The sequence below is a fragment of the Vigna angularis genome, chromosome 2, assembly GCF_016808095.1.
Source record: "Vigna angularis cultivar LongXiaoDou No.4 chromosome 2, ASM1680809v1, whole genome shotgun sequence".
Taxonomy (NCBI): domain Eukaryota; kingdom Viridiplantae; phylum Streptophyta; class Magnoliopsida; order Fabales; family Fabaceae; genus Vigna; species Vigna angularis.
The window spans coordinates 3,363,077-3,377,867 of NC_068971.1; positions in this window are offsets into that span (position 1 = coordinate 3,363,077).

Below are 14,791 nucleotides of genomic sequence, written 5' to 3' on the forward strand. Positions count from 1 at the left end.
CCCAAAACTGTTTTGGTAAGCCTGATTGTACACGCATGCTTCTGGCTCTTTTAGTCAACGTTCGATTCATACGCTCAGCTACACCATTGTGTTGAGGCGTACCTGGCACGATTCTCTCCATTCTGATTTCGTGCTCATAGCAAAACTTCTTGAATCTAGTGTCTACATACTCACCACCATTGTCGGATCTGAGCTTCTTAATCTTCAATCCTGTCTCATTCTCCACCATAGCTTTCCAAATCTTGAAAGCTTCAAATACTTCAGACTTGTGTTTCAGAAAGTAAACCCATACCTTTCTGGAGTGATCATCAATAAAAGTCACGAAGTATTGCTTCCCACCAACGGATGGGACAGTCGTTGGTCCCCAAACATCAAAGTGGATAAGCTCAAGCTTCTCTTTCTTTGGGGTTCTTCTACTTGTCTGAAAGCTAACTCTCTTCTGCTTTCCAAGTATACAGTCTTCACACATGTCAATTTCTACTAATTGAAGACCTGGTAACTTTCCTTTTGAGTGCATGACCTTCATCCATTTCTCATTCATATGCCCAAGTCTTTGGTGCCATAAATTGAGATTTTCATTTGCTGCAACTGCAATCAAATGACATGCTCCTGCTGTCTTGTAAAGAGTACCACTCTTTTTGCCTCGAGCAATTGTCATCACACCCTTTGAAATCTTCCAATCATCACCGTGGAAGATTGTCGTGTAGCCTTCACTGGCTAGCTGGCCCACTAAGATTAAGTTCTTGGTCAGGTCGAGAATATGTCTGACATTTTTCAATTTCCATACAGACCCATTTAACTTAATCTTTACTACACCTTTACCTACAATCTCACATGACTGCTCATTACCAAGGTAAACCTTACCAAGGTTTCCAGGAACATAATTCTCGAATAGTTCTTTCTGTGAGGATGCATGGAAGGATGCTCTAGAGTCTAACACCCAAGACTCTTCCTTGTTTTCCAACGAACATATCAGCGCATCATCTCCTCCTGAGGTCACAGCAACGTTTGCTTCATCTTTCACCTCCTGTTTCTTCGAGGCACTCCTGCATTGATTTTTGTAGTGACCAGTCTTCCCACAATTCCAACATTCGATAGTTTTCGATTTGTTAGAGCTTTGATGATTTCTGGATTTGGACTGCCTCTCCTTTGATTTGCCGCGTCCGGTTCCTCTAGTTGAACTTCTACCTCTTGACTCTGTATGCAATACTGAAGAGGTTGTTGATTCACCCGTCTCTATCCGGCAAACTTCTTCACTAAGGACTAAGTCACGAACATCATCAAACTTTAACTTGTTGCTTCCTAAGGAACTACTCACAGTTGTGACAATAGCATTCCAACTTTCTGGTAGGGAAGAAAGAAGTATTAGAGCTCGTACTTCTTCATCGAAATTGATTCCAACTGAACTCAACTGGATTGTAATTGTGTTGAGTTCGTTTATATGTTGCGTTGTTGATGCGCCTTCTGTCATCCGTAGGTTGAACAACCGCCTCATCAAGTGAACTTTGTTTGCGGCCGATGGCTTTTCGTACATGCTGGAAAGGGCCGTCATAAGACTAGTTGTAGTCTTTTCTTTTGCAATGTTGAAAGCAACATTACGAGATAACCATTGAACTTTCTGATACAGGCAGTCCTCTATTTGCATTTTCCAAAAGCCGAAGTCTGCACCATTGAACTTTTCAATCTTCATCTTGCCTTCGTCCATTGCCATTGCTCCTACTGCTTTTGAAGAAAAGCCCCCACTAGTTCTTTAAACTGAGATCCCAAGAACAAGAGAAATTTTTTTTTTCTGATGTGGAAGATCAGACGCAGCTGTAGCCACAGAGCATACTAAGAAAATTTACTCTGACCAAATCTTTTCTGATAGTGGAAGATCAAACGTTGTTGCAACCACAGAGCATACTAAGAAATGAGCTCTGATACCAATTGTTGAGAGCAATGGTAATAAAGGAGAGAAAAGAGAAATATACAACACTAAGAAGTATTTGTTTTGGTGCATTTGTAAACCTTACATAATCTTTCTTATATAGCAAAATGAAGAATATCATCTCACAATACTAAACAATGTGGAACTAAAAACACACTACAAAAAACTTAATCAAACTACATAAAAAAACTAACACAAACAATCATTTATCTTCTTCATTATGATTACTGTTTACTGGGGGCAGAAATGGAGTAAGGTGCACATCTAACCACAGAAACTCCTTTTGAGCTTAAAAAATGGACTATAAAACACATATACACCCTCATCGTACTTAACCAACTATTATCTAATTTTGCTTTGATAATAGGAAAACCCTATTTTATAATTATCAGTGTTATAATGTTAAAATTTTGATAGTAATTTTAGTAAAAAAAATAATGAAAATTACAAAACAGTTAAAGGAATGTACTATAGTATAAATGCATAACAATATTTAATTAAAAACAATGACATTGAAAAAGTATATAATTTCATATAACTTTTGTTTGATAATGTAAAATACTTACTCCAATCATGCATCTCCGTTTATTTATCACCTAAAGAATACATATTATTTTCATGTCGAGAAATTAGTTGACAGAACGGATCTTTCATTATGTTGTTTTCTTTTTGGCAAATTTCGTACAGAAAAGATTACAGGGTAACCAGTTTCTTGTGGGCCATTTTTTAAAAATTATCCATTAAATTTTTATTTTTATTTTAAAAAAATGTTTTTATTTTAGTGCCGGTTTTTTTATTTTAAAAATAAAATTGAAATAAAAGTAAATAAGTATAATTGAAAGACGAGGTTTAAATTATTTTTTGAATACTTTTAAAAAGTTGAATAAATTGTTAATTTTGAAATTTAATTATATAAACTTAATGATTATTTGAAAACAACGGAAGCTATGGCTATTCAATTAAAATGGGAAATTTTTGGAATTGAAAAATCTAGCACGATGTCATAAAATCAAACACCCGAAAGTCAAGATTATGTTATGTGAATGTTCACTACAACCCACACAACCCTATTTACATACAAAATGAAAAGATAAAAGTAAGAAAAAATGTACCCTATGGCAAGACTTTATTTTCTGATGCTCTGTAGTAAAGGAAAAATAGAATTTCTATAGACATAAAAATAAATGAATTATATATATATATAATTAATATATATATATATATATATATATATATATATATATATAAAAGATTTGTTAACTTATGTATTAAAGTGTATCAAATTTTAGTTGACAAAAAAATCTCTATTTATGAAAAAAAGACATATTTTAAACATAGAAATATTTTAATAATTTTTATTTTTAATTTAAAATAAAAAAAATAAAAAATTATTCAAAAATATTTAATCTTAAAATTTAAAATTCATAATATATAAAGATATTTTTATCCACTAAAATTTTTTACACTATAATTTGCTTTTATAACCATTTATTTGGAATACACAAATTTTTGAATAGTTATAATTTTATTAGTATATTTCATTTTATTATTTTATTAACTTTCAACTTAAAGATATTTATCATACTACCGAACCGATTTAGTAGAGGATAAATCTAATTTAGTTTGAAATTTTGATATTCCATTATTGATTCAACTTTTGTATTTTTCTTTAAGAAAGAAAAGGCCCAATGACCTAATGCCCAACCAACGTTGTTGTGATTTTATTGGAAACCAATTTAGAAATTGTACTGATAGGTCCTCCCGGCATAAGACACGCCCGCCCAGTAATCCGGACGTCCGCCAAATAGTCTAGGACCGTCCGTCCTTAGAAACCGGACGACCGTCCAAGGACGTCCGCCCAGGAATCAGGACCGAACGAGCGGCCAACCATCCGAGAAGTGGAGCGTCCGCCCAATGTGGAGCGTCCGCCAGTGTGGAGCGTCCGCCAATGTGGAACGTCCGCCCAAGGTTGGCATGTCCGCCCAATGTGGAGCGTCCGCCAGTGTGGAGCGTCCGCCAAAGTGGAGCGTCCGCCAATGTGGAGCATCCGCCAATGTGGAGCGTCCGCCAATGCGGAACGTCCGCCCAAGGTTGGCATGTCCGCCCAATATGGAGCGTCCGCCAGTGTGGAGCGTCCGCCAATATGGAGCGTCCGCCAGTGTGGAGCGTCCGCCAAAGTGGAGCGTCCGCCCAATGAGGAGCGTCCGCCAATGTGGTAAGTCCGCCCAATGTGGGGCGTCCGCCCAATGTAGAACGTCCGCCCAAGAGCTGGACGTTCGCCCAAGAAGTAGGACGTTCGCCCAAGGACTGGACGTCCGCCCAAGGATTGGACGTCCGCCCAAGCAAAGGATCGTCCGCCCAAGAGCTGGACGCCCACCCAGGGTAACATCCCTGACCGACCATCATTCCCAACCGACGCACTTCGCTGATTACACGGTTAAATGCTAATGAGACATTAAGTCCTTAATGAAGATTAAGGTATTATTGGGCCGTTCCCAGGCCCCCAAAAGGTAAAAGCCCATTACAACTCACTATAAATAAAGGTCTCAGGTATGAACTCTAACCAACTTGATAACGATGCATACACGCATCACAATCGCTCTGTCATATTACTGACTTGAGCGTCGGAGTGCCTTTAGCAGGTACCCGGCCCCTCCCCAACTGGGAGGGTGGAGCAGCGCCAAGGAGAGGGAGGACGCCCGCCCAGCTTGGAGCTGAAAGCAAAGGATCATCCGCCAGGAGGGGAGGACGCCCGTCCAGCTTGGTGCAGAGAGCGAGCGTCTGGATTGGAGGACGTCCGCCCGGTTTGGAGCATAGAGCAATCGTCCATCTCGGTGCCGCCCGCCAGTGAAGCTTGCTTCGGTTCGTGGGATCCAGCTGAAAGTGTCCGCCCGTTTCCGACGTTCGTGAGCGCTCATCCGCCCGGCCCCAGCATTCGCCATCAGTCGTCCGTTCGTTCGGCTTCGTCGTCCGCCCGTCCGCCATCAACAGTAAGTTCGTGTGTTTTTGCAGGGTCCGCCCGGATCCGGCCGAAACAGAAATAAATTAGTGAAATTTATTTGAGTAATTAAATTATTAGCATCTTAAAATTAATTTCAGTTAATATAACCTTTTGAAAAAATTTGAAATGTGTTTCTGCTGAACGGGACCGAGGAAAACTTCTGCTACCTCCGTTCGGAAACACTCCTCCTCCTCCAGTCGGTCTTCCTCCCCTGCTCTCCTCTGCGCACCTTCTCAGTATGAAGGGGTTGACCTGCAGCAAACACTCCGACGCTCAAGTCAGAATATGCTATAACAAGTCTATCTGTATGTAAAATGAATCGAACCTTTACCTTCCCCTTTGACTTCTATTTATACAATTTCAGGGAATATTATTCATTAATTTATCTTTTAATGACTTTCAATGCTCACTTTAATCCCTCGAAGATGACCGTTACCTCATTAACCATGCATTCATGAGCATTTAACAACTGTCTGCAGTCTATTCTCTTTGCGTTTGCCCGATCGGCTGTGTTGAGGCACCTCCGACCGGCTCTTTACCCTCGGTAGAGGTATTTGACACTCCTCTACGGTCGGTTGCCTGCCCTCGGTAGTAACACAAGCCCCCCAAGCCCTAGCAAATTTCCTTTGCGTAGGGTTTGAAGTGGCCCCCGCTCGGCCTTCCTTCCTGCTTTAACGAAATTTCCCCGCGCTTCATTAGGGATAGAAAAAGTCTTGACTGTAATATTCTGGCGGGAAGCGTAAAAAACGAAGCGTTTTTTTCCCCCCTCAACCGTCAGATCCTCCCATCACCGAAACGCCACATCTGTTGAACCGTCATATCTCCCGTCCTTTGACGTTCCAGACTTAACCCTTGAGTTAGTTTTAACCTAAGTATAAATATCCCTACTTTCACCGTAATTTCTCACTCTGATCCCACTCCCTTCGCCGTCGCCAGTCTTCTCTTCCGATTATCTCTGCTCTATCCATTTTCTCCAGGTAATCATGTCGTCTGATTTCTCCGGCAACGAGGGTAGGGGGTATGCTGATGAAGATACTGCTAGTCCGTCAGACAGTGCCAATCCGTCGACCTCCCTAGCCGCCGTCACCGGTCAAGGTGCTAAGGCTTCCCCCTCTGGGAACTCCTCCGATCTTCTGATGGATAGTGATGCCCCCGAAGAAGTCGCTATCTACGTAGACTCCACTAGCGCCTGGGATGGGAAGCTCCGAGACTGGCCTCTTGTCCCCGGTTATGACTGGGTGCCCAACGAAGTTAGGCAAATTCCTTCCTCCTTCTATAATCGTGCCTCATTCCGGAATCTGATCACCCGTACCTGTCTGGTCAAGAATTCCGACGACGCGAGACGGTTCAAACTTGCTATCTGCCAGAGGACCGAGCGCGTCTGTCATGGTCGGGGTGAATACCCTTCTGATTTCTTCTATGTTTATGCCACCCTGTTTAAAGATCTGAAGGTTTCCCTGCCATTCACTGATTTTCATATGGGTGTGTTAAAAACCCTCAACTTGGCTCCTACCCAACTTCATCCGAACGGGTGGGCCTTCATGCAAGCCTTCGCTGCTATTTGCACGGGTTTGGCACTTAAACCTACCCCCGCGGCCTTCCTCTATTTCTTCCATGTGATACCACATCCGACCAAGCCATGGGTATCCCTGCGGACGGTCGGGAACAAGCACTTGTTGACTCTCTATAACAGCTCCTACAAGGACTTTAAAAATCACTTTTCTAAAGTCGTGCCGACGGAGGCTGGATATGAGAGCTTTTGTAACGCCGGTCCCGCCCGGGATGCTAAGTTTCCGCTTTACTGGACCCAAGATCCTCGGAAGGTCCTCTCTTGGCCGAAACCGCAGATGAGCACAGAGGATCTGGACTTGATTAATCAACTTTGTCAGCTACCCCCCAAATCCTCGTGCCGTGTTCTGATCGGGTTTCTTGGCAACAAGAACCTTCCGGCTGATGTGTTTGGTAAGCTATTTCTGATCGTCTTTTATTGAGCAGCCTGTTAAAGCTGAACTGAATTTCTTGTCTTTCTGCAGATTACCTATCGAAGATGGACCCTTCTCGTAACAACACCTTCGCCCGCCTCTTCGCTCAACGAGGGGGTAATGTTAGGAAACCAAGCAGGAGTGCCTCCCCCGCTCCTTGGCCAGTTGCTCCGCCGGCCACCTCCCCCAACATCCAAAGGACCTTAACCCCTCCTGCCGCGGTCGAAGTCCCCCCTCAACAATCTTCTCCTGCCCCTCATCCTGAAGCCAAGCATAAAAAGAAGGGCAAGCGCAAGGCCGCCAGGGAGACCTCAGCTGAATCTAATAGGTCAAAGAGGCACCTTCCCGACGGGCCGCCCCTCACCGGGCTGTTGAGCCTTAATGTCTGGGTGGCCAAACGCCTCCAGTTTAACCTTCTCTCCGAGGAAAAAACCTTGGTTAGTGGACTGACCAGAGAGGAGGCTTCCAACATGGCCCTGGAGCTGGCTGCCCGATCAGCCATGTGCCTATCCTATGCTGTGGAGGATACGGCATCTACTGCTGCCGAGCTTCAAGCCTTGCGAGAAAAGTTTGAAGCTTCCTTCAAAGCCAACCAGGACCTTACTTTACGTTTGGCTGAGGCCGAGCGGATGGCCAAGGAAGACAAGAAGAAGGCCAGCACGATGTTGGCCGAAGCCCGAACTGCCCAACGGCGCATGCAAAGGTCACTGGACGATGCCCAGCTTGACCTTCACAAGTCTACGGCCTCCATCTCCACTTTGACCGCCGAGCGGGATTCCCTTCGTGCCTCCATCTCCACTTTGACCGCCGAGCGGGATGCCTTCCGTGCTCGGGTAGCGGAGGTGGAAGCAGAGAACAAATTGTTTGGTGATGAGGTGGTGAACGAGCATGTGCTCGGCTTCGACAAGGCCCTCGCCCAATGCAACCTTCTCTTTCAAGTGCCCACCGACGACTCTCGGCTGAACGTGAGTATGATGGTGGCGAACGGCCAATTAGTACCCATCATGGATCCTCCACCCTCTACGCCAACTGTTCAAAATGCCAATGTTGATGCTGAAGCCATCGGGGAGACGGGTGAAGCAACGAGGCCCTCCTAGGTGTAGACTTAGGATTTTATTGCCTTTGATTCTTCCGTTGTACTTTTCTCGTTTGTCAGTAAAATTCCAAGTTAATTTCTCGCCTTTACTTTGCGTTTGCTCGTCTCCATGTATATCTTTCGTTTCTCGCCTTGTCCGCCTTGTAAGAGTGCCGTGAGTTCCGCTCGGTTTAGGTCTTAGAAGCTCTCGAGGAGCGTGCTCTAAGACCAAGGTGAGAGCTCATGAAGAGACTGCCTCACCCGCTCGATTTTTGGGTCTTAGAAGCTCTCGAGGAGCGTGCTCTAAGACCAAGGTGAGAGCTCACGAAGAGGCTGCCTAACCCGCTCGGTTTAGGTCTTAGAAGCTCTCGAGGAGCGTGCTCTAAGACCAAGGTGAGAGCTCACGAAGAGGCTGCCTCACCCGCTCGGTTTAGGTCTTAGAAGCTCTCGAGGAGCGTGCTCTAGGACCAAGGTGAGAGCTCACGAAGAGGCTGCCTCACCCGCTCGGTTTAGGTCTTAGAAGCTCTCGAGGAGCGTGCTCTAAGACCAAGGTGAGAGCTCACGAAGAGGCTGCCTCACCCGCTCGGTTTAGGTCTTAGAAGCTCTCGAGGAGCGTGCTCTAAGACCAAGGTGAGAGCTCACGAAGAGGCTGCCTCACCCGCTCTGTCGGTTGTCCTCGCGCTACATATAACACCAAAATTCTGTGTAATGTCATGTATTATTGATAATATGAGATATACAAAGCTCTTAGCTGAAATAAAATTTTAAATGAGATGCGTTCCACGTATTGGGTACAGCCTTTCCCGTCGGGTGCTCCAAACGGTATGCTCCATTTTGCAAGTTTTGAACTACCCTAAAGGGACCTTCCCAATTAGCCGCTAGCTTTCCTGCCGACCTGTCCCGTCAGGCTTCTGCTGTTTTCCGCCACACCAGGTCCCCTTCCATAAATTGTCTTGGTTTTACCTTGGTGTTATAGCGTCTTGCCACAAGTCGCTTGGTAGCCTCCGCTCGGATCATGGCCACTTCTCTTCGTTCCTCTAGAGTATCTAACTCTACCCGCATCTCCTCATTGTTATCCTGCAGTCTTATCTTCCTTCGTAGGGAAGGTTCCCCCACTTCGACCGGTAGCATAGCATCCACCCCATAGGTTAGGCTGAAGGGGGTTTCACCCGTAGTTCCGTGCGGCGTGCAACGGTAACCCCATAAGACCTCCGACAACTCGTCTACCCAAAGGCCCTTAGGTTCTCCCAATCTTTTCTTTAATTCGCCCACGATGACCTTATTGGCTGCTTCTACTTGACCGTTCGTAAAATTCTCCCAAACGTTTATCGATAAATTGCCGCCCGTTATCAGTGACTATTACTTTAGGAATCCCATATCTGCATACAAGCGTCCACACGAACTTCTGAACTTGCGCGGCAGTAATAGTCGCGAGCGGCTCTGCTTCTACCCACTTAGTAAAGTAATCAATGGCTACTAGCAGGAATTTCTTCTGTGCTCTTCCCACCGGAAAGGGTCCGACAATATCCATTCCCCACTGCGCGAACGGCCATGGCGACATCAAGCTGTGTAGCTCTTCCGGTGGCCAATTGAAGTTTCGGCCATGTTCTTGACACTTCAAACATTTCTGCACGAACGTTTTGCAGTCCTTCTCCACCGTCGGCCAAAAATATCCCGCTCGTATCACCCTAGCTCGCAACGCTCGTTGGCCTGTATGCATGCCGCACGCTCCAACATGCAACTCCCTCATCACATATTCGGCTTCCTCCGAGGTTACGCATTTCGACAAAGGGCACGAAAATCCCCTTTTATAAAGGTCTTCTCCTATAATCAGATAACGAGCGGCTTTCTTTGCTTCCTGTACCCGAACATGCAGTCCACTCTCCTGCCTCTGAATGATCTCCCTTATTTCCTTCCTCCAGTCAGGCTGAGCGGTTATCTCATGAACGGCCAAGCTCTCCACTGATGGGTTCATCATAACTTGCCTTATGACCGAAGACAAGTGATCTTTTCCTTTGCTATTGGCGAGCTTAGACAAGATGTCCGCCCTCGCATTTTGCTCCCTAGGCACATGTTTAAACTCCACCGCCCGAAACTGCTTTACCAACTCCTTGACCTTGTGAAAATACCGAAGCAACTGATCGTCTTTGGTCTCGAAACTCCCGGTCAATTGGCCTACCACCAATTGGGAATCCGTTCGGCATTTGACCCAGACCGCTCCCAAATCTTTGGCCAATTCTAGCCCGGCTAATACTGCTTCGTACTCGGCTTGGTTATTGCTTATCTTGAACCGAAAGACAATTGCTTGTTCGACAATAAAGCCTTTCGGTCCTTCCAACACAATACCCGCTCCCCCTCCGGATTTCTCCGAAGAGCCATCCACACAAAGTATCCATTCATATGGTCCTTCTTCATCTTGTAACTCAACCGCAAAATCAGCCAGGTGCTGCCCTCGGAATGATCCCCTCGGCTCAAATTGCAATCCGAACTCTGATAACTCCATAGACCACCCTACTATTCTCCCCGCCAAGTCAGGCTTACGCAAGATTTTTGCGATCGGATGATCCGTTCGTACTATTACCTGGTGGCTCTGAAAGTACGGCCTCAAACGTCTTGCTGCCACCACCAACGCCAAAGCAATCTTTTCCACCCTTTTGTACCTGGTCTCAGTCGGCTGCAGTGTTCGGCTAACAAAGTACACAAGTTTGAATTGAGGTTGCTCCTGTATCAATGCCGAGCTGACCGTGTCCTCTGAAATCGCCAAGAATAGCTGTAACGGGTGTCCTCCGTCGGGTCGCCCCATGACCGGTGGGCTGACCAATATGCGTTTTACCTCGTTAAAGGATTGCTCACACTGGTCGTCCCAATCTGTGCCTGAACTCTTCTTCATAATTTTCACGATCGGTTTTATTCGCTCTGCCAACTTGGGGATAAATCTAGATAAGGAGGTGAGTCTTCCCACCAACCTCTGAACTTCCTTTAGTTTGCGCGGACTTCTCATTTCCAAAACCGTTCGGCATTTATCTGGGTTCACCTCAATGCCCCTAGTTGTTAGCAGGAATCCCAAAAACTTTCCCACCGATACCCCGAACGTACACTTATCTGGATTAAGGCGCATGTCATACTTGCGCACTTGTTGGAAAACCTCTGCCAGATCTCGCACATGATCCTCTACCGAACGGCTTCTCACCACCATGTCGTCCACATATACCTCCATACATCTACCAATCTGTTCCGCAAATATCCTATCCATCAGCCGTTGGTAAGTGGCCCCTGCATTCTTCAACCCGAACGGCATAACATCATAGCAATAGTTTGCCCTCTCGGTGATGAACGCCGTTTTGTCACTGTCCGGTGGGAACATGGGGATTTGGTTATATCCTGAATAGGCATCCAAGAAACTTAATACTTGAAACCCAGACGCTCCATCCACGAGCGCATCGATACTCGGTAGGGGATAGGAGTCTTTGGGACAAGCTTTATTCAGGTTAGTAAAGTCTATACACATCCTCCACTTTCCATTCATCTTCTTCACCATCACAACGTTCGCCAGCCACGTTGTGTACTTGATTTCCTTGATGAAACTGGCCTCCAACAGCTTCTTCACCTCGCCTGCTATTGCCAACCGTTTTTCCTCACCCATTCTTCTCTTCTTCTGGGCGACCGGTCGGGCTTCCCGGAATAATGCTAGCTTGTGTGACATTACCCCCGGATGTATTCCTGGCATATCAGCAGCAGTCCAGGCGAACAAGTCCTTGTTGTCTTTCAACAAAGTGCCAATTAGCTTGGCCTGGTCTTCCTCCAATTCACTCCCAATGGTTGTATTTTGTTGTTCCTTCGGCCCCAGGTGGAGGGGCCGTGTTTCTCCCATCGGCTCCATGCGATCGTCAGTATTTGTCCTTGGATCTAAGTCTGCCATGGTGACCTCCGATCGTCTTCTCCTACTCCGACTGCGCGAACCCGACGATAAAGGTTGAACCTTCAATCCCGCCATATAGCATTCTCGCGCGATCCTCTGATCCGCTCGAACGGCACATATGTTTCCCTTGTCCAATGGAAATTTCAATGTAAGGTGAGGCGTGGAGACGATTGCCCCAAATGCATTGAGACATGGTCGTCCTAATAACACATTGTAAGAAGTGTTAGCATCCACCAGTAAGAACCTGGTTTTCACTTCCTTGCTTCGTTCGGTTCCCAAGCATGCTCTAAGATCCACATACCCCCTGGTGTCTACGCGCTCCCCCGAGAATCCCACTATCTGCTCGTTATACGGGGCGATTAGGTCCTCGGATATGTCCATCTGTTGGAAGGTTTTCCAGTACAAGATATTGACCGAACTACCTTGATCTACCAACACCTTTCCCACGCTATATCTAGCGATAACTGCCGTTATCACCATCGGATCATCTTCATCCGGGTCGGGAGCATGGAAATCTTCATCCGTAAACGTGATTGGCGGCATGTGCCGCTTCCTCACATCTACCCTATGTACGCTCTTAAGCTCCCTTAAGTTCCTTTTCCTTGCAGACGCCGACGATCCTCCCGCAAACCCACCTGAGATGGTGTTTATGGTCCCTCGCAGCGATCGGTCATGGCTACGGCTTCTACTCCTCCTGCGCTCGGGCCGCCGGTCTTCTCTTCTATCGCCTCTTTCCACCCTTGTCCTCCTGGGCGGGCTCCTTGTCTTCCTTTCTTCCTTCACAAATTTCCGTAAGTGACCCGCTCGGATCAATTCCTCTACCTTATCCTTCAACACCGTGCACTCCTCGGTGTTGTGCCCTATGTTCAAGTGATAAGTACAGTGTTTAGTTCCATCTGCCTTCGGTGATGACTTAGATGGTCTCACCCTCAAGAGATCCGAACTCAGAGCTTCTTCCAGTACCCTCGTTCTTGGTGCGTTCAATGGGGTGTATTGGTCGTACCTTCCTCCCCTGGGGCCATCTCTAAATTTCTGGCCCTTTGGCCGTTCGTTTGGGACGAACGGTTTCTTGACTTCTTTCTTCTCTTGCCCCGCGCTCGTCCCCTGCTTCTGTTGCCTTCGCTAGACCGCCCTCATCTCTTCAATTCTAATGAAACGAGCGGCCCTTTCTTGTAATTTGTCCAGGGTTAATGGGGGCTCAGCGAACAGGTTATCAGCGAACGGGGAGGGTCTCAATGCGGTCGCCAAAGTACTGATGGTGAACTTCTTGCCCACCCCCCTCACTTGCCACGCGGTTCGGTTGAACCTGTCCATGAAAACCCTAAGACTTTCTCCCTTTTCCTGCTTTATATTGGTTAATTCCAGATACGTCAGATTCCGCGCTCGTCCCGCCGGAAACTGGCGTTCGAACATGTCCCTCAATGTTGCGAAACTATTGATGGTTCGTGGTTTCAATGAGTGGAACCAGGCTAAAGCTTCTCCTTTTATTGATAAAGAAAAGACCCTGCACCACACATTCTCCCTAGGTGAATATATAGTCATTGCGTCCACAAAGGACCTCAAATGCTCCTCCGGATCGCCCGAGCCGTCATATTTTTCCAAAGCTGGGAACGTTCGGTCCGGGACCTGTTCCTCCATAATCGCAGCCGTAAACGGATGCAGTGCTCTAACCCGACCAGCTGGAGCCGGACGGTTAGCAGCCCGATGCGAACCAGCCTCACTACGCTCTTCCCCCATACCATCACTCTCCAGCCTAGGTCCTGTGTCATCCTCTGAATCCGACTCAGTTTCAGGCATTTCCACCACTGGTGATTGGGCTCGCGCCGAAGCTGGTCGATTAGTTTGCGCCCCTCGGGCTGCATCACGCTCAGCCCTCAGGGTTTCCATCTCCGCTTGCATAGCCTCCATTCTTCTCCTCATCTCCTGTATGCACGCTGCTGGGTCTTGATCCATCCTTATGGTTGTAAATGTTATCTCCTACTTCCCTCGGCCCCACGGTGGGCGCTAAAATGTTTCTGCTGAACGGGACCAGGAAAAACTTATGCTACCTCCGTTCGGAAACACTCCTCCTCCTCCAGTCGGTCTTCCTCCCCTGCTCTCCTCTGCGCACCTTCTCAGTATGAAGGGGTTGACCTGTAGCAAACACTCCGACGCTCAAGTCAGAATATGCTATAACAAGTCTATCTGTATGTAAAATGAATCGAACCTTTACCTTCCCCTTTGACTTCTATTTATATAATTTCAGGGAATATTATTCATTAATTTATTTTTTAATGGCTTTCAATGCTCACTTTAATCCCTCGAAGATGACCGTTACCTCATTAATCATGCATTCATGAGCATTTAACAGCTGTCTGCAGTCTATTCTCTTTGCGTTTGCCCGATCGGCTGTGTTGAGGCACCTCCGACCGGCTCTTTACTCTCGGTAGAGGTATTTGACACTCCTCTGCGGTCGGTTGCCTGCCCTCGGTAGTAACAAAATGCATAACAATGTTTAATTAAAAACAATGACATTGAAAAAATATATAATTTCACACAACTTTTGTCTGATAACGTGAAATACTTACTCCAATCATGCATCTCCGTTTATTTATCACCTAAAGAATGCATATTATTGTTCATGTCGAGAAATTAGTTGACAGAGCGGATCTCTCAACATATTCTTTTTGGCAAATTTCGTACAGAAAAGGATTACAGGGTAGCCAGTTTCTGGTGGGCCATTTTTTAAAAATTAGGCATAATACCCAATTTTGTCCCCACTTTGGTTCGGAAATCTCAAGTTAGTCCCTTTCTAGAAATGTGAGTGGAATGGATCCTTACTTGTAATTATTTGAGTCTAATGAGTCCCTTCCGTTAAATAGAAGGAAACGGAGTTAGTGGGCTGATG